Genomic DNA, 26,501 nt, shown 5'->3' on the forward strand with positions numbered 1-26,501 from the left:
CAAAATAAATCTAATTGAACTTGGAAATAAGACTGGAAAAGGAAGAACCAAAGATGACCCTCAAAATGGTGACTGGATTGATTGGAGGAAGGAAGTAATAAGGGGGAGCTACTTTATGCAGAAATTATGAGTTCCATTTTATACAGGTTGAATTTAAGATGCCAACAAGACATGCAAATGGAGGAAGACCAAACATGTGAGAGTAGTCAGGGCTGGAGATGTAGTTTTTATACATGTTTGTGCTGGCAAAATTCTTGAAGAGAAGGAGGCAACCATGGACTGTGAATATTGAGAAGCAACTAACTTTAGGGTTTTGATGGGGAGGAGGGAGAAAGAGAGGAGCAGTGCAGAAGGTCAGACAAGGGCCTTGGCTGTGTACAGTCTCAGCAAACAGGAAAGGGTTTCAAGAGGGCATGCCAAGTGTTATGGAAGTGGGTACCAGTGAGGTTGAAAAGCTAGAGAACACTGTTGTATTTGGCTATGGAGACGTCATTTATGATTTCAGTTTCTAGATACTAAACTAGCCCAACTACTGATTCCTGCCAGCAAGATCAACCTGCAGGAGACAGAGTGGTAGTTCTCAACCCTGGCTGCACATTGTAATATTCTGGGATGCTTTTAAAAATGATGTGTTGGCTCCATCCCAACAACTTCTAAATTAACTGGTCTGAGGTGCAGCCCAAGCATTAGGGTTTTTTAAATCTCCCCAGGCAATTCTAATATGCAGCCAAGATTGAGAATCGTTGTCTTAGAAGGGAAATATCAAACTATGGGAAAACCTGTGAGAAATTCCTGGAGTGACACTAGTGATCTGAAGTTGTATGTTTGTGTTTGGGGAGCGGTGAGGCTTTGATCTGGGACAGAAGGCAGCTCAGTGCTTCTGTGGGAGGATACAGCAGGAATGGAGCGTAGGAGCTTGTAGTTTTATTCTTCTCCCAAATTTGCCTTGGGGCAAATAATGCCCAACCTTTTACCTACAGAGACTCTGAACTCTGGTCCAGGTGTCCTAAAGTAAGACCAGAACAGTGCTGAAGTTGAGCTTGTGAGGTGCTGAGGAAGACAGGGACACAATAACCTTTGATCACTTCTGCACCCATTTTCCTTTCCCTCTAAATCCCCAGAACTGGGGGTTTATAAACTATGGAGTGTCCTTTTAATGTAGCTTTTTCTAGGAAAAGCAAACAGCAAAGCCCTGAACAGAACTTTATGTGGGGTGAGGACTGATTAACTGTGGTTTTCCAGTGTTTCCATCAGAAAACTCTCCACCCTAAGTCCCATTCACTTACCCCCAATCCTGCAGTAATTATGTTGATGAGGCTAAAGTCTGGCATGATAAAATAACTGATGCCATCAGGAAAAAATGAGCTCCCATCCCCAAATAACACATCTTAGGAACAGCACAACTGTTTCAAAAAGAAAACAAACATCGGATTACGTATTTCCTCAGAATCAGAACTGTTAGAAAGACATATAAATAATTTAAAACTAGCCTAATAAAAACTCTAAAAGACATAAAGAAAGAAAAATACTAGTGATATGAAATAAGAACAAAATATATAATAATCAAGCAGAAATATTAAGAAAATATAATAGTTGACATAAAGAACTCTAATAAGGTAAATGGCAGAATGAATACAGCTAAGAAATTATTTAGTAAATTGGAAGATAGGATTGAGGACGTTCTCAGAAGGAAGAAAATAAAAGAAATTATAAATGTAAGGGAAAAGCTGTGAACGAAAGAAATACATGACAAGATTTGGATAATAAGAGTTCCACAAAAGAAGTAATAATGGAGAGAAAATATTTGAGGAAATAGATTTCCCACAATTTAAAATAAAATGTGAAAGTCCTCATGTTAAAAGATCCCTGAGAGTGGTAGATAAAGAAAACCTGCATTTAAGCATCTTACAATAAAGTATATATCAGAGAAAAAGAGAAAGTTCTAAATATGCAGACCATATTCAGAGGAACAAGATCAAACTGATGTTGCATTAAAAGAAAAAACAATGTAGGGGCACCTGAGTGGCTCAGTCAGTTAAGTGTCTGACTTGATTTTGGCTCAGGTCATGATCTCAGCGTTCTTGGGTTCAAGCCCCACATCAGACTCCATGCTGACAAGCCTGCTTGGGAGTCTCTTTCTCCCCTTCTCTTTCTGCCCTTCCAATTCTCTCTCTCTTTCAAAATAAATAAGCTTTAAAAATAAGTAAAGAAATAAATTAAAATGAAACAATGTAATAAAGTGATACTTTAAAAATATTTCAGAAAAACAATTTATAACTTAGAATTTTGCATCTAATCAAACTGTCACTTAAATACAAGGGATGGATAAAAATATTCTCTCACACACAAGACCTCAGAAGGTTTCCCACTCAAAGGTTCTCATGAGAAGAGTTTTAGATGAAGTACTTAAAGAAGTGAAGAGTCAAACTCAAGAGAAGCCACAATAAAACTATGGAGAGAAGATGATTTAATACCTTGGTAGTTTGTTGTTGTTGTTGTCTTTAAAAAGTTACTAAGAGAAGATGATTTAATACCTTGGTAGTTTGTTGTTGTTGTTGTCTTTAAAAAGTTACTAAGATGAAAGAAATTAAAGTGTAATAGCCATAATAATCTGGAAAGTATAGAAGTCTGACTAATATCAACATAAAGAGAGTTGAAGGGCAACTGAGGTATATGCGCTCAAGATATTTTATTATGAGGTAAATATAAATACCCAATTAAAAAAAGCACAAAGCATAGAATGGATTTTTTTTTTTAATTTTTTTTTCAACTTTTATTTATTTTTGGGACAGAGAGAGAGAGAGAGAGCATGAACAGGGGAGGGGCAGAGAGAGAGGGAGACACAGAATCGGAAGCAGGCTCCAGGCTCTGAGCCATCAGCCCAGAGCCCGACGCGGGGCTCGAACTCACAGACCGCGAGATCGTGACCTGGCTGAAGTCGGACGCTTAACCGACTGCGCCACCCAGGCGCCCCAGCATAGAATGGATTTTTAAAAAGACGCAGAGGAGTGCCTGGGTGACTCAATCAGTTGAGCATCTGACTCTTGATTTTGGCTCAGGTCATAATCTCACATTCATGAGATCAGGCCCCATGTCAGGCTCTGAAAACTAAAGTTAAAGAAAAATTTTGAAAGCAGCAAGAGAAAAAGGACTGCTTAATTATAGGAGAAAATAATTTGAATGACAGTGGATTTCTTATCAAAAACAATAGAAGCCAAAAGGAGCCAACACAACATACTTCAAATGTTGAAAGAAAAAAACTGTCAACCCAGAATCCTATATCCAGTGAAAATATCCCTCAAGAATGAAGGGGAAATCAAGATATTCTCAGATGCAGGAAAATGAGGAGACTACCCTCAAAGAATAGCTAGAAGAAGTTATATAAACTGAAATGAGATGATAAAAACAGGAAACTTAGAATGTCAGGAGGGAAGAAAGAATATAATAAGTAAAATTATGGGGTAATATTCTCCTCTTGAGTTTTCTAAATTATGTTCTATGGTTGAAAGAAAAATTATAACAATGTCTGGTGTGGTTCTAAATGTACATAGAGGAAATATTTAAGGTAATTGTTATAGGTGGGGAGGATAGAAGGACAAAAAGTGGCAAAATGATTCCACTAACTGTGATGAGTTACAATTATTATATATATAACATATAATATATATATAGCATGTAATACCTACAGCCATCACTACAAAAGCTACACAAAGAGATGCACTCAAAAACACTATAAATAAATCAAATGGCAATTTCAAAAATGTTCCAGTAACCCACAGGAATGAAGCTAAATGAAAAACAGAGATAACAAATAGAAAATAAAAAAGAATAAAATGGCAGATTTGAGCCCTAACACATCATTAACTACATTAAATGCAAATAGTATAAATATGCCAGTTGAAATCAAAGATTTGCAGAATGGATGACAAAATTTGACCAATTATGTGCTCTTTGTATGAAACTCACTTCAAATATAATATATAGGTAATTTGAAAGCAAAAGTATGGAAAAGATAAGTCATGAAAACATTAATTGAAAAAAAGAAGGAGTTGGCTATATTAATACCAGATAAAGTAGACTTCAGTGCAATGAAAAGTATCAGAGATGAAAGAGTCAATCCACCATGAAGACATAACAGTTTTAAATGTGTATTCATCAAACACAGAGCTACAAAATGTAGAGCAAAACTGAAAGGAGACAAAGCAACAATTATAGTTGGATACTTCAACACCCTGCTTTCACTAATTGATAAAACTGGGAAGCAAGTCAGCAATATACAATGAATATTCCGTATACATAGAATAACTCAACAATAGCATCAAGCAACAGGATCTAATCAGTATTTATAGAATACTACACTCAACAAAAGCAGAATTTTTTTCAAGAGCCCACAAAACATAGACCAATATAAGCCATGTCCTGAGCCATAAAACAAACCTGATCAAATTTAACATAATTGGGATCATACAGAGTGTGTTCTCTAACTACAGTGGAATTAAACTAGAAAACAGAAATGGAGAGATAACAAGAAAATTTATAAATACTTGCAAACTAAACAACAAATTCCTAAATAGTCCATAAATCAAAGAGGAAATCTTAAGGGAAGTGAAAAAAATTGAACTCGATGAAAATGAAGTGACAACATATCAAAATTTGTGACATAGAGCTAAAGCAGGGCTGAGAGGAAAGTTTGTAACACTAAATGCATACATTAGAAAAAGATCTAATATTAATAAGCAAAACTTCTGCTATAGCCTAGAAAAAAGAACAAAGTGAATTCAAAGAAGAAGGAAGAAAATAACGAAGAGCAGAAATCAATGAAATTGAAAACAAAAAACAATGGAGGAAATCAATGAAATAAAGAGCTGGTTCTTTGAAAAGCATAATAAAATTGACAAACCTCTAGCAAGACTAGCAAAGAAAAAAGAGAGATGACACAAATTACTGTTATCAGGAATAAAACAGAGAATATTGCTGTAGACCATATCAACAACAAAAGGGTAATAAGGGAACACTGCAAACAGCTCTACACACATAATTTTAACAAGTTAGATGAAATGAACAAATTCTTCCGAAAACATAACTGCCATAACTCTCTGCATATGGGATAGATAATTTGAGTAGCTCTATGATTATTAAGGAAATTGATTTTGTAATTAAAAGACTCCCAGAAAAGAAATCTCCAGGACCAGATGTTTTACCAGAGAATTCAACCAAACATTAAAGGAAGAATTAGCCAAATTTTACACAATATCTTCCAAAAAGTAGAAGAGAAGGGGACACTTCCCCATTTATTTTAAGAAGCTAGTATTACCCTTATACCCAAATAAACAAAGTTTGAACAAATAAAAGTATAGAAGAATATACCTCATGAATATAGATGCAAAAATCCTTAATAGAATATTAGTAAATAGAATTCAGCAATAAATAAAATAATTATACAGTGTGATCACATAGTATTTACTCAAAGGATGCAAGGCAGGTTCTGTACTTGAAATGAGACAAGGATGGCCACTATCACTACCTCCTTTCAATATTTTACCAAAGGTTCTAACCAGTGAGATAAAACAAGAAAAAAATGAGATAAGAATTGGGAAAAAAGGAAGTAAAACTTGAATATTTGCAGTAATATGATCACTAACATAGAAAATGAAAAACAATTTACAAATTATTGGACATAATTGGAGAGTTAAGCAAGATAAACATATGAAGTCAGTTGCATTTCTTTTTTTGTTTGTTTGTTTATCTTTGAGAGAGAGTGAGAGAGAGAGCATGTGCACGATCAGGCAAAGGGCAGAGAGAGGGAGACAGAGGATCCAAAGTGGGCTCTGTGCTGACAGCAGAGAACTCAATATGGGGCTTGAACTCATGAACTCAAGCTCACAAACCGTGAGATCATGACCTGAGCCGAAGTCGACACTTAACCAATTAAACCACCAGGCGCCCCTCAGTTGCATTTCTATAAGCACACAGCAGACAACTGGAAAATTAGACAAGATGCCGTTTGTAATATGGTCAAAGAATATCATGCATCTAGAAATAAATCTAACAAAACATGACCGAAATTATAAATGCCACAGGAAATTATATATTCCACGGGGAATTATAAATTCTCATTAACAAATACTAAAGCAAACATGCATAATAAAGAGATGTATCATGTTTATCGGTAGGAAGAGTTAGTATTGTAAAGATGATATAGCCTTCATATTGATTTATAGATTCAATACAAGCTTAATAAAGTCCTAAATGGATTTTCATGAAAATGAATACAATCTTTAGAAAATTTATTTGAAGGAATAAAAAGCCAAAAGCAGTCATGCAAGTCCTGAAGAAGAGCAGAGAAGCGAGATGTGTCCTGCCAGATAGCAGAATTTATTATAAAGTTACAGTAGTTAAGATAGTGTGATATCAGCAATGGTGTACCCATGTTAGCCAATATAGACTATACTAGACTAGACTAGAATAGAATAGATGCCCAGAATACATCTAAGAATGTATAGAACTTAGGAATTTGATAGAAATGGCAAGTGAGATGAGTGGAGAAAGGCAGGGCTGTCCGATAAATGGAACTGGAAAAATGGTTCCTGTTTGCGAAAAATACCTAATACAAAAATGGTTCTAAATGAACTAAGAACTTAAAAATTAAAATTTGAAGTCTTAGTAGAAAAAAATTAATTGAATATCTTTTACACAAAACACTTTGAGGTAAAACAATATTTCTTAAATACTACAGAAAACATTGAAAAGTAATAAATTTGCGTATATCACAGTTAATACTTTTTGTTCATTAAACAAATCTTAGACAAAATGAAAGACAAGAACATACTGGGCAAAGATATTTGCAATACACACAACAAATAAGGATTTAGTATTGAGAATATGTAATTAAATTTTAAATCAAAATAAATTTGAAAGAAATGATAGTAAAGTGGGCAAAAGACATGAACAGTTATTTTATAGATGAGAAATCACTTGTGTCCATTAAATACATGAAAAGATGCTTAACATTATTAGTCATCAGGGAAAAGCAATTATCTAGATCTTAATTAGGTAACACTTTATATCACTTTTATTGGCAAAATAGAAAAATCTGACACCAAGTGTCGGAGAGGATATGCATCTACAGGGCCTTTCATTTATCACAGGTGGGAGTGTGAATTGATTCAACCACTTTAGGAAATAGTTTAATATTTCTTCTTCAAGTTGAATTTTCACATTCCTTTTGACCCAACAATCCCACACCTAGGTGTTTATCTGGGAACAACTTTTGCACATGTACAATCAAATACACATAACACATTCTTCAAACAACAAAAATCAGAAAATAACCCAAATGTCCATTAACAGGACAGTAAATGAATACATGGTGTTATATTTATAGAGCGGGATATTAGATTTTAGTGGATATAAATGAACTATAGGGACAATAGAAACAATATGGATAAGTGTTAACAATATATTAAGTGAAAAAGCTCAGTCTCCAAAAATTTACAAAGGCTTTATAAAGTAAAAACAACTAAAACAAAAATATGCTTTTAAGGAACTTATGTTGTTTTGAATGTTGTTCATGTGCATGAAACAATAAAAAAGAACTCAATATATGCTGCTCTAGTTGATAGAGTAATGGAATAGCACCATAAAACACTTTGTAAGAGCAGCATTTAGTTCTCTGAATCTTGGACATTGACATAGTAGAGCATGTTAGTAGATAAGGTAAAAGAGCATGCAAGGAAGAAAGAACTGAAAAGCATATATAAATACAATTGATGATGGAGCAGATTCGAGGATGTGAAAGGAGTAGACACAACAGACCCAAGAGAAAGAAGAGTTGGCCAGGTGCAGAAATGGGAAGTGAGTCTGCAAAGTCTCTGGGAAATCTGTAAGCTCAAGTATAAGAGTTTTTGGTTCTATACTTTATTTACGCATTGTTAAATTTATTCTTTTATGTCTTTGGAGTAATTATTAGAATTATTTTGTTCTGGGGCGCCTGGGTGGCGCAGTCGGTTAAGCGTCCGACTTCAGCCAGGTCACGATCTTGCAGTCCGTGAGTTCGAGCCCCGCGTCGGGCTCTGGGCTGATGGCTCAGAGCCTGGAGCCTGTTTCTGATTCTGTGTCTCCCTCTCTCTCTGCCCCTCCCCCGTTCATGCTCTGTCTCTCTCTGTCCCAAAAATAAATAAAACGTTGAAAAAAAAAAAATTAAAAAAAAAAAAAAAAAGAATTATTTTGTTGTAATACTTTGAAATACTTGGTTAGGTTGGTATTATGTGTAAGTGTGCTTTGAAACATTTCAGAACTGAAATGAAGCGATTTTATTTATTTATTTATTTTATTTTTAAAAAATATATAATTTATTGTCAAGTTAGCTAACATACAGCGTATACAGTGTGCTCTTGGTTTTGAGGGTAGATTCCCGTGATTCATCACTTACATACAACACCCAGTGCTCATCCCAAAAAGTGCCCTCCTCAGTGTCCATCACCCATTTTCCTCTCTCCACCAAATTATTTTAATAGTAAAATGTAATTTTTTTGTAGCCTAAAAATAATTAAATTTTTACAAGATTTTCTAGATTTGTTGTAGTTTTCTCCAGTAATCTACCATAAGGAAAAAGAGTTTAGTTGTTTTGATTATTTTGTTGTCATTTCGTGCTTGGTTTTGTTTTGGTAGATTTTGTAATTTTACCTCCACCAAAAGCATTTGAAGTGTGGTCTCACTTTTGCTAAGGCATTACTATACCTACAGAAATATGTAGATAGAATAAGTTAACTGCGCATTCAAAATAATGTCAATGATTATGCCACATGCTGTTCGCCGGGCCATATACTTAGAGCAACAATTATGTTCACACTAGAAGTAGAAAAAATCTGTCTATTCAATTCAATGTTGTTCCAAACATTAGAGTATGGAGTTTAGTTGGGTTCAAATCGTCTTCCAGAAGAAAAGAGATGAAGTAAAATGGAAGGAGCAAAGTGGCTTTATGTTGACTGGTGCCCCTCAGAAGCACATTCTTTCGGTATTTTTTTAAAATGTTTGTTTGTTTGTTTATTTATTTATTTATTTATTTATTTATTTATTTATTTTTGAGAGAGAGAGACAGAGAGAGAGAGCACAAGCAGAGGAGGGGCAGAGAGAGTGGAGACACAGAATCTGAAGTGTGGAGACACAGAATCTGAAGCAGGCTCCAGCTCTTAGTTGTCAGCACAGAGCTGAATGCGGGGCTCAAACTCATGAACCGCAAGATCATGACCTGAATTGAAGCCAGACACTTAACTGATTGAGCCACCCAGGCACCCCTAGGAAGCACATTCTAAAACAGTCTGGATCCCCTTACCATGACCACTCCTCCTCACGTGGGCCACATCTCTGGATGAGCCTAGATCTTGCTACATAGATATAGGTGGACAAAGTATGAATTAGAACAATTTCTTCTTGTTTTGGCAACTAGGATCTGTCTCCTATGAAAACTTGCTGTGAAGAAAGAAAAATTTCTCTTAAGTCTAGGAAAATTTAAATTTAAGTAAGTTTAAATCCTTTTCCCTCTCCCACTTGTCTGTGCATTCCACCTGTAATTGTGGAATGTAAAACTTACCTCCCAGATAAAGATATTCTGGGAGCAGACAGCAGGCAGCGGGTGGGAGAAATTTGGCAGGAAGTTGGGTGGGACATAGGAACTTGAATAGTATCGCATAAGATATATTATGCCACAATCTGAACCTGCACTTGTCTAGGCTCCAGACACCTACATCTGAGACTGAACTTTTTAGAGGAGGGTGGATAGGCAGCAAGCAATACATTTAGTCCTTTGTCAGCTTTCAGAATTAAATCTAATTAGCCAAAATAAGAATTCTATAAGCAGCTTAAAGCCAAATGGGAAATCCACGCACGGTGGAAGGCTAGATCAGATGAATACGAAAGATTAAAGAGAAATAGTGATGTCCTGTGGGATAAAAATGGCAAAACCAGAAGATTTTACACTTAAGCCGAAAGATGCAATAAGAATAAGAAAAGGATAAAGACAAATATCCTTTAAGCAGATTCAAGTCAAGCAAAACACTCAATCAGAAGGTTGGCAAGGGAAGATACAAAGAGCAGTAGAAGAATGTTTTCATGCACTAGATACATCTGAATATACAAACCCTGGTAATTTTGGAGAAGAAAAGAAAATCCCAGAATCACTATTTTTTTAAGCATTTTTGCTTATAGAGAATTTATATCATAAAAGTTAATGAAAGGCTGACATGATAGTTACATTTTCTAAAAGATTATTGTTATGTAAATAGCAATTTACAATTTACATAAAATAAAACATTTGGCTCAAACTGATATTACTACTGTCATATTTCACATTTCCCCTAAAGGTCTTCAATGGAGTAGAGATGGGAAATAAATATAAATTTAATCATATACTGATGTAGGAGAATGAGTAGCTTTGTGGTCAATATCGTGTTTATAGTGATCTCTCTTATTTCTCTCTCTTTCTGTGTGTGTATGTGTATGTGTGTGTGTGTGTGTGTGTGTGTGTGTATGAATACATTTTTACATCTCCACTATTTTATATATTTTATACATACACACATACACATTTGGGGGAAAAGATGAAGAAAGTAGGGCAAATCATTAGCAATAGTAAGTTGGCAATAAAATTCTGCCATTCAGAAAGCTCAAAGACCCATGATGTACTGCAAGAGGATGATCAAGGCCACTAAGTGCCTGCAAGAGGTGACAAGTAAAATTTCACTGTAGACTTTGAGCTGCAGACCAATAGATGTGTTTTGATGCCTAAGCATAGGGTATAAGAATTACACCTGCCAGCTTACATATGGCTCTGTTTACCTGGAACTGCCGCCTTAAATGAATAGACAGCACTTCCTACCATTGCCCCTTTTCTTCTCCTTGTGCCTTATCCTGAATACTGGGATTCCCACTCACTTCCCTTCTGCCCCAACTTTGCCAGCCACCCCTTCCGCCACAATATACATGCCTTCTTCCTATGCTGAGAGACGGCAAGATCCTTGGTAGCTACACAGATTGTGGTCAAGAATCAGCCCCCAGCAGATACGCTTCTCTCCCACCCATCTCCCCAGCCCTGCTTCTACTTTCCTAGTCTAGGGCTGACCTGACATGCACCATTGCTGGTTCCTGCATCAACCAAGGGGCAGTCATTAAGTTTGGTCGTTCTTCTGAGATGTGGGAAAACCTCCTGCCAGTTCTTTGTGCTCAGCTTTATGGCGGATTCTGCTTGTGAGAGAAACTCCTTGTAATCTTCTGTGCTCCTTCTAGTCCTTTATGCTGTTTTTCTATCTCACAGGGATCTAAGTGAAATGAGAGGGAGCAAGAAGGAGAAGGTGTGGATAGCTATGTTCATCCTTGGAATCAGTCAGGGCTCGGTGTGGGAAGCAAGAACTGAGTTGTCAGGGAGTAGCTACTTCTCAGGTCACCACTAATGCTAGGTTAGGAGCAAAGTACCTCTTCAACTGCCCTTCATAATAGGAAGCTGGAGAGTGGACCCCTAAATAGTGTTGTTAAAATTTGGAAGTGTGGTACTATTTACCGTCTTCTTTCTTTGCTAATTCCCTGTTTATGGTCACATGACTTTGAGCATCTTTTCCTCACTGAGGGGATAAGTATACTTCATTACACTGACATCAGACTTGGGCATATGATTCCTTTGAGCCAATGGATTGTGAGTGGAAGTGACAATATTCCACATCCACACAGAAGGTGTATAAGCCATTGCTTACTTTACCCTGCTCTCTGTATCCTCTGCCTTGTAAATAGTAAACAGCAGGTCTAATAGGGGATGTTCTTTAGTCTTGGTCTGGAAATACCATCTTATAGAAGAAAATGACAAATTTGTAGCCAGCCCACCACTGATATGTGAAGTGAACTAAAATATACCTTTATGGTTGCAAGCCACTGAACGTTTGGTATTGTTTATTACTGTGATTGCTTTTGGTACCTTGAAAGTGGGTCCTGGCTGAAACTAGACCTATTTTTTTTTTAATTTTGAGAGGAATAGTAGAAGCTTAGGTAACTATTATTTCAAAACATCCTGTATTGTAAAAAGGGGAAAGTACAACATTTTGGGAGACAATTCCTTTAATGATGATTTTCAAAGATTCTTTTGGTAGCAGAATCTTTTATTCAAATGGGAACCCTTGAAAACAAGGGGCACTTTCTTCCATGTAGAGAACTGATCATTCCACTGTCATTCTTTGAAGAGTCAGTTCCCAAGACAGGAAGTGATGAAAAAGTAGTGATGACACATTTCTCCTGCTCTCTGGACGCTAAGGAATCTGGGCATACTCAAGGATATTTCCAGGTAACAGGGTAAAGATGGCCCCAGTTCTTAAGTACTGAAACTATCTGAGTCATTTGGCAGCAGAGTGGCCAGCACCCTGCAGGAAGGATCTCAGTTGGCTGGCTGTTTCTTGTGACCTTGAAGGCATAGGCTGTAGCCTGAATCGATGAGAGAACACAAAAGACACGTGCTCTTATTCCAGGCAACTGTCTCTGATGTATCAGAAGGAACCTTGAGAGTGGGCTGATGGCCTTCCATTAGTCAACAGGGGGAACTGAGTTGTTGAAAGTAGATATACAGATAGTTCAATTAAGTTAGGTCATTTATACCTGCAAGTTGATGAAATTTGAGGATGTCATCAATTGAATTAGTGATCCCAATATCTCATCCCCCACACATTGTCATGTAAAGATAGCAGTCCTTCCCACAAAAGATGTGGTGCAATTCTATGCTACTTGAATTCACGCTTCGCCCTGCAACTTGCTCTGGCCAATGAGATGTTAACACATTTGATGCCGTAGGGGCTTGACATGTGCTTGGAAATGGGCCTTGCCCTTTGGCATTTCCATCACCCCCAAAAGAATATTCCCTGGCTGGTCTTTGGGTCTGAGGAGGAGAATGAGTGATATAATGAAACAGATCCACCTCAGCTCACTGACTGTACAAGAAGTAAATGCTATTGTGTATGCCACTGAGATTTTGAGATTGATGTTGTGTGGCCATAGTCGACTAATAATGGAAGATATTCTCATTATGATACCAAAGTTCAGTGGATGATTTAGAGACAGGAGGATGGGGATAATGAGAGGAAACTGTTCTTCTTAGTAGAAGAAAATAAAGAAATCCTTGTGGGAAGTAACAGTTGGTGAGAGTGGCGAGAGATAAAGGCAGGCCATTGCTCATGGTACCTGAAGAAGCAAAAGGTTGGAGTTCCCTAAGTGTTATATGCCTCATTGGATGAGAGCTTCCATGGAATGGAATTTCTGCACTGTAATTCTAAGTGGATGAATGCAAGTAAAAAATAAACAAAAATGCAGAGTTGAAGGAGAAAAAGAAAATGGCTGAAAAAAGAAGATCAACAGATCTAATGACTTCACTATTACAGCTGTAGGCTGGAGAATAAAGGTTTTTAGGCACACCACAACCTGAGAGAGGTACCTCAAAATCCTCCCCAACTCCTGAATCTCCACATTTCTCACCATCTGATAACCCACCCAGCTGCAAAAACCATTTGCTACCTTGGTAGGGGTTTTACTGGTAGAGGTAGATTGGGCTTCATATTGACCATACTGGGCCAATCACAGCTAGAATGGTGAGAACAGGAGGAGAAGCACATTTCTTCTCTATGGTATGGTCTTCTTTGATCTTCTCATTGTTAGCGAGAAAGGTCCCCATTGACCTGCAACTGATAGGGTTTGGTTAATGTTGGATAAACAACAGGTGGATGATACAGGGAGGCCTCCATTCTGCTCCCAGTCTGCAGCCAAGGCAGATGAAGCAAACAAAAAGGAAGATGTTGAGAAAGTGAAGGTCCAAAGATCAAAAATAATTTGGTCCTTCTATATACAACTTGCCTGTGTTTTGACAGATGATGCCATTGTTGTGGAAAAAGAAATTAGTATGTCCTTTGTTTTCCAAAGGAATTAATCCCAATTAATATAACATACAAAAATGCTGCATGGCAATATTAGACAATGGGAGTTTCACATTTGAGAACTATTTATTTGAAGTCTTTGTGATAGATTTCTTTCAAAGTATGATTCTTCAATAAAATAAGTTATGTGGTATGACATTCTGAATTACTTGAGCAAAGAAAGGAAATAGAAGTCTGAGATCCTAAGATTTTTTGAAGACAGATGCACCAGAATTTGTACATTTAAATGTACATTTTTACGACTTTACTCAAAATATTAAATACACTTCTCTTTTAGGAATGCTTTTAGAGCTTACAGCTCACTAACATGAATATCCTCAATGATGGTGCATGTTTATTTTTAAGGGTGAATTTTATATCTGAAAATAACTCTAAGTTATTTTGATTCAAGTTTTTGGGCAACCCAAAACAAAAGCTTTTAGGCTGGATTTCCTCATATGTTTAACATATTGGCTCAGATGCATCTGTGGAATGACTTACTACTCTCAGGGAGACAAACTTCATATCTTGATATATTTGGTAAGATGAAATTAATCTCACTTTGTAATCAGATCTTATATCTGAATCAAAGGAGATCAATGATGGTGAGTCATGGGTCTTTTCACTTTTACTCTTGGGCTTTGATTTCTTTCTTTTTTCTTCCTTTTTTTGAATTAAATGAAATACATTGTGGCTCAGTTTGACTGGGCATTAGGTGTCCAGGCATTTCGTTAGACATTATTGTGGGTGTGTCTGTGAGGGTTTTACTGGATCCGATTAATATGTGAGTTGGTAGGCTGAGTAAAGAAGGTTGCTCTCCCCATTGTGAATGGGTTTTATCCAACTGGAAACTTGAACTGAACAGGAAGGCTGAGTAAGAGGTAACTCTTTCTCCTCCCTGTCTTGAGCTGGGATGTTGGTCTTTTCCTGCCTTCTGACTGGAACTGAAAAATCGATTCTTTGTAAGTTTTTTTTTTAATTTTTTAATATTTATTGGTGGGGGAAAGATAGAGAGAAAGGAAGACACAGAATCTGAAGCAGGCTCCAGGCTCTGAGCTGTCAGCATAGAGCCCAACGTGGGGCTTGAACTCATAAACCCCGAGATCATAACCTGAGCCAAAGTTGGATGTTCAACTGACTAAGCCATCCAGGATCCCCTATTCTTTTTAAGTTTTGACCCTGATGGCTTTCGGATTGGAATTTGCACCAACCAAGCTTGCCAACCACAAATCTGAACTTCTGAGTCTGTAATCATGAGTCAGTTCCTTATAATAAGTAAATTCCTTCCTTCCTCCCTCCCTCCCTCCCCTCCTCTTCCCTCCGCTCCCTTCCTTTCCCCCTTTTTCCCCCTCCCCTTCCCTTCCCCTCCCCTCCCTTCCTTCTTATTGTTTCTGTGTCTCTGGAGAATGCTGGTCAACACAACTTCTCTGGCCAAGATTGGTGGAGCATGATGGAACTGAACCTTTAGGAATAGAGCATTAAATGACTTTCAGCTGTTAAATGCTGGATAAATCTGACAATGCCATTTGGTTTTATCTTAGTAACTACTATATTGAGAACAATGTAATCCTAAGCTATGTCCTTGAAGATTCTCATTTTAGCAAAAAAAGTGCGTTATATTGATTTAGTGTTTTGGTTATCTGTTATATCAACACAGTAACTTTAACTGAATGTCTGCCAAGTTTATGTGCATTAGCTTCATCTGCTTATTGAAAGGTTTGTAAAATTAAGAGTGTATCTAAAACTTAGATGCCATCAATGAATCATCAACACTTCTATTATGGTTTTGTACCAGTTCCATTTTATTTCAACATCAAGTTTATTAAATAAACTTTAAGGTTAAAATTTTGCCATGTGGAAAGAGTTTATTTCAGCTCTTTTAATGTTGAGACAATTGAACTAGTGTTAATAAAATATTCCAAGTGCATTTTGTAATTGGTTGCTCCTTTACGTATTTTTAACGGTACAATCAGAAGAAGCAAGTTAAGTTTAAAGGAGATTTGCCAAGGTCATTTCCAAGTCTATATGTTCTGGGGTTAGGAGCTGAGACTGGATGTTTTATTGAGGAAATGCTTTGTCTCTATGACTGCATGGCTATTGTTCTGTAAATTAAGAAGGCTTATGTGCTCTGATAACATTTTAATAACAAATCATTCTAAATATTTCCAGAAGGTTATTTTTCCAAAGAAATTTTCTAAATTATGTACTAACTTGTTACTTTGCCAGCTTTTCAATTTTATGTCATTAAAGAAATAAATGCAGACAACAGTAGCAAATTACAGCAGCATAAAGCCCCTTTGTAAAACTACATTCTACAAAGTTGAATGGAGAATAAAATAAAATGGGATATACTAGATAAGGCATAGTAAATAGTAAGTATATTGAATATATTGGGACTTGCTTGGAAAATTAAAGAGTGATTACCAAATGGAAGTATTATAGTGTGCAAATTTTCTGAATAGTAAAAAACAAAACAAAACAACAACATCAAAAGCACTCATAGCTAACATAATACCCAGAAACATTTTAACAGATTTTTTTAAAGGCCTTCTTGCTGACCCTTCACCAAAGGAATGAGATCTCTATTCCTCCTGTTGTACAATTTTTTTCAGAGTAGAGAAGATCTGTTTGCTTCTTGCTCACCTCCCATGGCCTCCTAATCACTAATGTCAACAGGAGATAGGATTCTAGAGGACTGCCTCAGGAGAACCTGATGTAATAAGAGAAGTTTAAGTTATAATCAGAATAATTACTTGAAAATGTAAATGATATACAAAAGGCTCATTACATCATTTCATGTTTGGTAGGGAAATCTTTAGTTTTGTGGAAGACACGCTCATTATAACATAACTCTTCATTAGTAACTTAATTTGGACTGGCAATATATCCTTTTGACCAATAGAAGAAAACAAGGAAGGGGTGGAGGGGGCTTAATTTTCAGTAGGTAGCTTTCACTTGATTCCTCTATTTTCATCAACATTCTTCAGCTATGCTTTTGGCTTGCCAAATGTTCCTTTATTCAGAACCTTTTAGTTTTTTTGAGGACTGTGGGCCATGGGAGAGGAGAAGTTCCCACACCATGATAGTTGTGGTAGAGAAGGGTGGAAGAGATCCAGGAATTTAAGTGTTCCTTAAAACAACTTAGACCCTCTTATGTTTTCAATAGCTGCAGTCTTCAGTGTTTCTGAAGTTCTGTGGAGCTAACTGGCTTACTTCTTGCTGATTTCTCCTCCTGTAGGCACTTAGGTTTTGACTTTATCCTCTCTGTGAAGTGAGTTGGTACTTACCCTTCTGCTTTCAAGCTTCGGTCATATTATTGATGTCTCTTGGGCTGCTGTCAGATCTTGCCTTGGTTCATACTATAATGACTTACTTCACTTAAAGAAATACTTTTCTATCATTTTGGTTGGGGTTTTGGAGGGAACAGAGAGAAATGTGACTGTTCAATTCCCCATGCTTAACTAAAAATTTCTAAAACTTTTTTTAATTTCAAGGTGATACTATGGCTATTCTCTTTGTCTTTTTACATTAGAATGCCTCCAGGGATCAGGGCAGTACTGGAATATGTTTTTCATGGATACAAAATTCTAACACCCATTCATGAAAAAACTCAATAAACTAGGAATAGTAGGGGAACTTTTTTTTTTTTCAACGTTTTATTTTATTTTTGGGACAGAGAGAGACAGAGCATGAACGGGGGAGGGGCAGAGAGAGAGGGAGACACAGAATCGGAAACAGGCTCCAGGCTCTGAGCCATCAGCCCAGAGCCCGACGCGGGGCTCGAACTCACGGGCCGCGAGATTGTGACCTGGCTGAAGTCGGACGCTTAACCGACTGCGCCACCCAGGCGCCCCTAGGGGAACTTTTTTAACTTGATAACGACTACAAAAAAACTAATAACTAACATCATACTTAATGGTATGAAACTTGAAGATTTCCTCCCAAGATCAAGTATAAAGCAAGGATGTCCCCTCTTAACCACTCCTTGTCAACATCATCAACTGAAAGTTCTTGCTAATGCAATAAGGCAAGAAAAGGAAACAAAAGTTATACAGATTTGGAAGAAAGACAAAAAATTGTCTTTGTTCAGAGATGATATGATCATTTATGTAGAAAATCTAAAAGAGTCAACAACAACAACAACAAAAATCTCCTGGAACTAGAAAGTGTTAAAGCAAGGTTTCAGGATACAAAAGTCAATTACTTTTCTGTATACCAGCCATGAACAAGTGGAATTTAAAATGAAAACAATACTATTTATATTAGCAGCTCCTAAAATACAATATTTAGGTAAAGATCTGAGAAAATATGTGTAAGATCTATATGAGGATAACTGCAAAACACTTATGAACAAAATTAAAAAGTAACTAACTAAATAAAATGATATTCCATTTTGTGGACGGGAAAACTCAACATTGTCAAAATGTCAGTTCTCTCCACCTTGATCTATGTATTTAATGCAATCCTAATCAAAACCCCAGCAAGTTATTTTGTGGATATAGACAAATTGATTCTAAAGTTTATATTTTGAGTCAAAGACCCAGAATAGCCAATACAATACTGGAGGAGAAGAACACAGTTGGAGGATGATACTATCCAGTTTCAAGAATTACTATAAAGGTATAGTAATCATGGCAGCATGGTATTGATGAAAGAATAGACAAATAGACCATTAAAACAGAATAGAGAGCCTAGAAACAGACCCTATTAAATATAGTCCCTTATCTTTGACGAAAGAGCAAAGGCAATACAAAAGAGCAAAAGTAGTGTCTTCACTAAATCAGGCTGGAACAACTGGACATCCACACACAAAATGAGTCTAGACACAGATCTTTTGTTTTTCACAAAAATTAATTCAGAATGGATCATACACCTAAATGTAAAAGGCACGATTATAAACCTCTAGAAGACAACAAAAGAGAAAACCTAGATGACCTTGAGTGTGGTGATGCCTTTTCATTTATTTATTTACATGTTTTTAATGTTTATTCATTTTTGAGAAAGAGAGAGCATGCACATGAGTGCGTGGGGAAGGGGCAGAGAGAGAGAGAGGGAGACACCGAATCTGAAGCAGGTTCCAGGCTCTGAGCTGTCAGCCTGGACACAGAGACCGACACAAGGTTCGAACCCATGAACCTTGAGATCATGACCTGAGCCAGAGTTAGTCGCTTAACCAACTGAGCCACCCAGGTGCCCTTTGGTGATGCCTTTTTAGATAAAAAAACAAAGGCACCATACATGAAAGAAATGCACTATGAATGACAATGTCAAAAGAATGAAAAAGACAAGGCACAGACTTGGAGAAAATATGTGCAAAAGACACATTTGAGAAAGGACTGTCATCCAAACCATTCTTAAAACTCAACAATAAGAAAACAAACAACCTGATTGAGAAATGGGACAAAGACCTTAGCAGACATCCCACCGAAGAAGATATACAGATGGCAAATAAGCATATGAAAAGATGCTCCACACCATACATCATCAAGGAAATGCAAACTAAAGCAACGATGAGATACTGCTACACACCTATTAGAATGGCCAAAATCCAGAACACTGACAACACCACGTTCCAGTGACAATGGGAACACCAGTGGGAATGCAAAATGGTACAGCCAATTTAGAAGACAGTCCGGTGATTCTTACAATGCTAAACACACTCTTACCATACAGTGCAACAATAATGCTTGTTGTTATTTACCCAAAGGAGTTGGAGACAGGTCCACATGAAAGCTTGAACACAGGTTTATAGCAGCTTTGTTCCTTATTCAGCCAAAACTTGGAAGAAACCAAGATGTCCCTCAGTAGGCGAATGGATGAACTGTGGTATGTTTAGACAATGGAATATTATTCAACACTAAAAACAATGAGCTATCAGGCCGTTAGAAAACATGGAAGAACCATCAATGCATATTACTGGGCGAAAGAAGCCAATTAGCCTACATGCTATATGATTCCAACTCTGACATTCTGGAAAAGGCAAAGCTCTGGAGACAATAAAAGCATCAGTGATTGCCAGGGGGTAAGAGGGAAGGAAGAGATGAAGAGGCAGAGCACAGAAGATGTGTAGGGTGGAGAAAATACTCTGTATGATGTTTTAATGATGAATATATATTATTATACATTTGTCCTAATCTGTAGAATGTATAACCCCAAGAGTGAACACAAGGTAAACTATAAACTTTGGGTGATTATGACGTGTCAATCAAGATAAGTTCATCCTTGGTAACAAATGTATCATTCTGGTGAGTGTTGTTGGTAACAGGGGAGGCTATTCATGTTTGGGGCAGGAGGTGTTAGGAAATGTCTACCTTCTGCTCAGTTTTGTTGTGAACTTAAAACTGCTCTAAGAGGGGCATCTGGGTGGCTCAGTCGGTTAGGCATCTGACTCTTGATTCCAGCTCAGGTCATGATTTCATGGTTAGTGCGTTCAAACCCTTGCATCAGCTCCTCACTGACAGTGCAGTGCCTGCTTGGGATTCTCCCTCTCTCACTCTCTCTGCCCCTTTTGCTCGTGCGTGTTCTCTCTCTCTCTCTTTCTCTCTCTCAAACTAAGTAAATAAACTTCAAAAAAAGAGAGAAAAAAAAACTGCCCTAAGAAAAAAAGTCTTTTTTTTTTAATAGGTCTTTAATCAAGATGAATTATATAGGACAGTGGTAGGTATGGGGAACATTTTATTTAGATACATTTTTTTAATGTTTATTTTTGAGAGAGAGTGTGAGTGGGGGAGGGGAGAGAGGGTGACAGAGGATCCAAAGCAGGCTCTGTGCTAACAGCAGAGAGCCTGATGCGGGGCTCAAACCCACAAACCTCGAGATAATGGCCTGAGTCAGAGTCGGATGCTTAACCGACTGAGCCACCCAGGCACACCTAAGAAAATAGTCTTAAAAAAATGTGCCTGCTTGGGCATGTCCAGCAGTTGAAGTAGGGCCCCAGAAGGCTGTTGCATGGTGTTCTAAGGACCCTCTTGAGACGCCACTCTGCTCTGTATGAGCTCTAAACTTCACAACATCTCTGAAAGACACTAGAATTACCATTTTACAGATGAGGAAACATGTGCACTAAGGAGACCTGACTTACTCAAGGACAGGTGACTAGTAAAGGATATAGCCAGAGTTGGATAGTGAGTCTGATTCATCCCAGGCCTGTGGATCTTCCACTTATTAATGCTTTGGTTGTCCTTTGTTACCGTTCTAACAATATTTCAGAACTATTTACAATATGCCTGATAGTACTTTATATGTATGTGTGTATACATGTATTTATATATCCCACTTTTAAACGATGTTGTTAACTTTTATTATGTGATTTTTTAGTGGTTATTTGAGCAAAACATAGACTAATTCTTGTTTTGCACAAACTATTTAGAAAGGATTATAGCCTTCTCCTTTAATTTTATAAGCTGTATTGCCATAGAGTCATAATATTGGTTGGAGCCTTGGGAACAGCTACTGGTAATGTCCTCCATGAGTAGAATGCAGTCAAACTGGTCCACATAATTGCCCCTTTCCGGGCAGATACAGCTAAAACTGCTCCAGTGAGGAGACATTGCTCATAAATTAAAACCCGTTAGTTGAGAGCAGGCTACTTATATACTGGATAGTGCTTCAGCAAAACTTCACAAAGAATAGGGCTAAATAACATCTTCACAAATAAAATCACCTTCACAAATAAATGAAACCTCCTATATCCACTTGGTACTCAACTTTTAATATTGAGTTTGTCTACTGTGTAAGTTATAAGTCCCAAAGAATGGGAATATTATGTAAGTTCTATCAGAGGCTCCTTAAACTCGTTTTCCTATATGCCTCACATTTTTATGGCAGCCTTGTTCTAACCATAACTTTCTGATTCTCAAGACATTTCCTTTGAGCAAGTGGGAATTACCATTTACTGAAGCTTAAGTTAACTGAAAATTAAATTAACTTTACATGAGATAAAGGAACTTGTGCAAGATAATGTAGAATAAGCATACGAAATCAGGTTTCTCAATGCATAAGGAGATAAAAATTTCTTCCCGGTGTATATTATTTGATATAGTTTGTATGCTAAAAATCCTCTATTAATCTGAAGAAAATACATATTAAATCACTTTATATAAGGGAAAAAAATCATCATTGTCAAATGAAATATTCCACAGGAAATATGCCAGAAAGTAAAATCTCTTGTGATATCAGAAATTTTCCAGAAGACAATGCATGGATTGAGGCTGTTGTCTTTATAAAATTATGCTCGCAGAGAAAAAAATTGTCGTCATTCTCCCCAAAAAGTTCTTAATAGGAATGAAGACTTTGTCTCTTTCGGACTATTTAGTCGTGTTAATTCATATTACTTTGCTGGTGGCAAAGACCAAGCTGACAAGGTCAGAGATGTCTAGGACAAGCTGGGATTAATAAAGATAAGCACTCAGATTGCAAAAGAGGGGCTGGTGGCTCTAAAAGCTTTCCATAGCTATGGTACAGGGTCTTGGGACACATAATCACCCACACTCAGTCCTCTGCCTTCACAATTTTCCCTTTATTAAAAAAATTTTAATGTTTATTTATTTTTGAGAGAGAGAGAGAGAGAGAGAGAGAGAGAGAACGAGACAGAGAGAGACAGAGCATGAACAGGAGAGGGTCAGAGAGAGAGGGAGACACAGAATGTGAAACAGGCTCCAGGCTCAGAGCTGTCAGCACAGAGCCTGACGCAGGGCTCGAACTCACGGACCACGAGATCATGACCTGAGCTAAAGTCGGACGCTTAACTGACTGAGCCACCCAGGCGCCCCCACAATTTTCCCTGTAAATGATAGGACCCCTTTCCTCTCCACCGGGGTTAAGATTCTTTATCTCACATTAGAGACAGAGAATTTATACATTTTTAAATTAGACTGAAACCAGAATTAGTCAGTGATCGCATCTTAGACTATAAATCTGGAGCCTGCTGCTGCCCAAATGGCAGCTTTTCTGACAGAAGAAAAAGAAACTAGTCACATCATACAGGTTTCAGAAGAGTGCAAGGCCAAGTCTAATTGGCCTGAGGTTTATTATTGGCTCCACTGCCTTTGAGCAGCTGTGTGACCTCAGGGAATTCACTTAAACTGTCTGCTCTTCATTTTCTGCACATGTGTAAAGATTAACTTTGACTAACAGTGTCTAAGATCTCTTAATCCCACCAGATCTATAATTCTAATTGTTAGCCCCTCAGTGGGGGATGATCTAAGCAATTACGGGTGAAGATAACTTTAATATATTTAAAACAATACAAAGGCACACGAATGCATGAGGCAAATGGATTGGAGAATATAAGTTCTGGTTTTAGCCAAGATGAAAATCCTTAGACTTTCTACCCTTCATGAAACAACTTAAAACTAGGCAAAATATCTGCAACAATAGTTTTCAAGACCTTAGAAATCGGGCAACAGACAGTGCCGTCTGAGACACAGGAAACAAGTGGGGCGAGCTGATAATTGCCTCAGCTTACTGCTTTGGTGTAGCCTCCAGGGGGGGATACACGGAGGACAGTCTCCCTGAATTCCTTAGATGGAGCTGGGGGTCTGAGGAGGCCACTGTGGTTGGAGTTCACAGGACAGGAGATAGGAGATCGCTGCAGAGAGAGAGAGAGGACAAATACTAGAGATTTGCAGAAGGTCCTTGAGTCTCTAGCTGAGTCCTGGCCAGTCTGTGCCTATGAGCAAACAGTGTGAGGCTGTTATCCTTACTCCGAGGTAAGGGTAAAGGGGACAGTCCTCAGAGCTCCTGCAGAGCTTGGTATAGTTCCTGTTCACCAAAACCAGGGTGTAGAACCTCGTATTCATGGGGGCATTGAGTCAGTATCGGGACAAAATCAGCCTTAGACTAAATGCTGCTCTGATCCTACCTCACAAAGGTTGAAAACAAGACCCAAAAGGATCAAACTTTTTACTTAACTGTGAAATCTTTCACTTTACTGAATCCCTAGAAGTTCAAGAATGCAAGAAAAATTTTTTTTAACGTTTATTTCTTTTTAAGACAGAGAGAGAGCGAGAGCAAGTAGGCAAGGGGCAGAGAGACAGGGAGACACAGAATCCAAAGCATCCAGCCTCCAAGCTGTCAGCACAGAGCCTGATGTGGGGCTTGAACTCACGAATGGCGGGATCATGACCTGAGTCAAAGTCGGACCCTTAACCAACTGGGCCACCCAGGCGCCCCCGCCCCCAAATTTTTAATATTTACATTTGAGAGAGAGAGAGAGAGAGAGAGAGAGAGTGTGTGTGTGTGTGTGTGTGTGTGTGTGTGTGTGTGTGTGTCAGGGGGGTGATGCAGACACAGAGGGGACACAGAATCCAAAGCAGGCTCCAGGCTCTGAGCTGTCAGCACAGAGCCTAACGCAGGACTCAAAAGGTGAACCGCGAGATCATGACCTGAGTCAAAGTTGGATGTTCAACTGACTGAAGCACCCAGGGGCCCCAGAAGCTCAAGAATTTTTACAGAAATACAAAAAGATCCAGTAGCCAACAAGATGAAATTCATGAGTGGCAGTTAATAAAGATTACTAGGCATTCAAAGAAGAAGAAAAGAAAAGAAAAGAAAAGAAAAGAAAAGAAAAGAAAAGAAAAGAAAAGAAAAGAAAAGAAATCCAAAAAGTAAAAAACAAAGAAACCCACAAAATCCCAAAACAAACCAACAAAAACAAACACAAAAAGATCCAACAACCACCCATAGTGAGGAGAAAAGTCGGTCTTTGAAAATAGAGCCAGAAATGACACAGATGATAGAATTAGTAGGTACTTGTTATAACTCTATTCCATATGTTTAAAAAGCAGGAAGAGAGATGGAATATGTTAAATAGAGACAAGGAGGTCATAGAGCAGGAAAAAACCTCAAGTGGCATAAGATATGTTTAGGTGAGAGGGGAGAAGAAGAGAAATTATTTGAAGAAATAATGGCTGAAAAATTTCTAGGTTTGATGAAAACTATAAACCCTCAGATGTAAGAAGCTCAATGAATCCCAAGCCCAAGAAGCATAAAGAAATGACACCAAATTGCTTAGAACTTGTGATAATAAGAAAATATTAAAAGCAAACTGAGTAAAAACAAGTTATGTACAGAGAAAGAAAGATAAAGATTATAGTTGATTCTCATGAGAAAAAATGCACGTCAGAAGACAATGAAGCACATCCCTAATGTACTAAAGGGAAAAAAGCTGTCAACCTACAGTTTTAATAGTTGGGCTTTGGGGCGCCTGGGTGGCGCAGTCGGTTAAGCGTCTGGCTTCAGCCAGGTCACGATCTCGCGGTCCGGGAGTTTGAGCCCCGCGTCGGGCTCTGGGCTGATGGCTCAGAGCCTGGAGCCTGTTTCCGGTTCTGTGTCTCCCTCTCTCTCTGACCCTCCCCCATTCATGCTCTGTCTCTCTCTGTCCCAAAAATAAATAAACGTTGAAAAAAAAATTAAATAGTTGGGCTTTATCAAAATTAAGAACTTCTGCTGTTGTGGGCGCCTGGGTGGCTAGTCGGGTAAGCCTCCGACTTCGGCTCAGGTCAGGATCTCATGGTTTGAGGGTTCGAGTCCTGCGTCAGGCTCCGTGCTGACAGCTCAGAGATTGGAGCCTGCTTTGGATTCTGTGTGTCTGTCTCTGCCACCCCCCCTCCCCCACTTGAGCTCTCTTTCTCTGTCTCTCAAAAATAAATAAAAACATTAAAAAAATTAAAAAAAACTTCTGCTGTTCAAAAGATACTGTTAGAGAATAAAAAGATAAGCCACATAATGGGAGAAAATATTTATGATTTCATATAAATTATATTTCACTTAGTATTTGCAAAACTTCATGTCTGATAGTGGATTTGTATGCAGAATATACAATGGAGCCTCAAAAGTTACAGGTGATAAACACTTCAATTAAAAAATTGGCACCTTTCTTGGGGCACCTGAGTGGCTCAATCCGTTAAACATCTGACTTTGGCTCAGGTCATGATTTCATGTTTGATAAGTTCAAGCCCCACATCAGGCTCTCTACTGTCAGTGCACAGCCCGCTTCGGATCCTCTCTGCCCCTCCCCTTCTCTCTCTCTCTCTCTCTCTCTCTCTCTCTCTCTCTCTCTCTCTCTCTTTTAAAAAAAATTGGCGAATAGTTGCACAGATACTTCACCAAAGAAGGTATATAGATTTTTATTATGCCCATGAAAAGATATTCAGCCTCATTTGTCATTTGGGAAATGCAAATCGAAACCACAATGAGGTACTACCACACAAGTGTCAAGAGTGACATCAGTTAAAAAGTCTGACCAAACCAAATATCAGTGAAGATGTGGAGCGACTGGAATTCTTATACACCTGCCAGTGGGACTGGAAAATGGTGCAAGTGCAACCACTTTGAAAAACATTTTGGAAGTTTCTTAAAACTTAAACACACATCTACCATATGATTCAGGCATTCTGCTTCTAGGTACTCACCCTGGAGAAATGACAAAGACTTGTAGACAAATGTTTACAGCAGCTTTATTTGTAATAACCCCAAACTGGAAACACTTCCAATGTTCATCAACGGCTGAAGTGTAAACAAATTGCGGTATATGCACATAATAGAAAACTACTGCGCGGTAAA

Source organism: Prionailurus bengalensis, chromosome D3 (genome assembly GCF_016509475.1).
Source record: "Prionailurus bengalensis isolate Pbe53 chromosome D3, Fcat_Pben_1.1_paternal_pri, whole genome shotgun sequence".
Taxonomy (NCBI): Eukaryota; Metazoa; Chordata; class Mammalia; order Carnivora; family Felidae; genus Prionailurus; species Prionailurus bengalensis.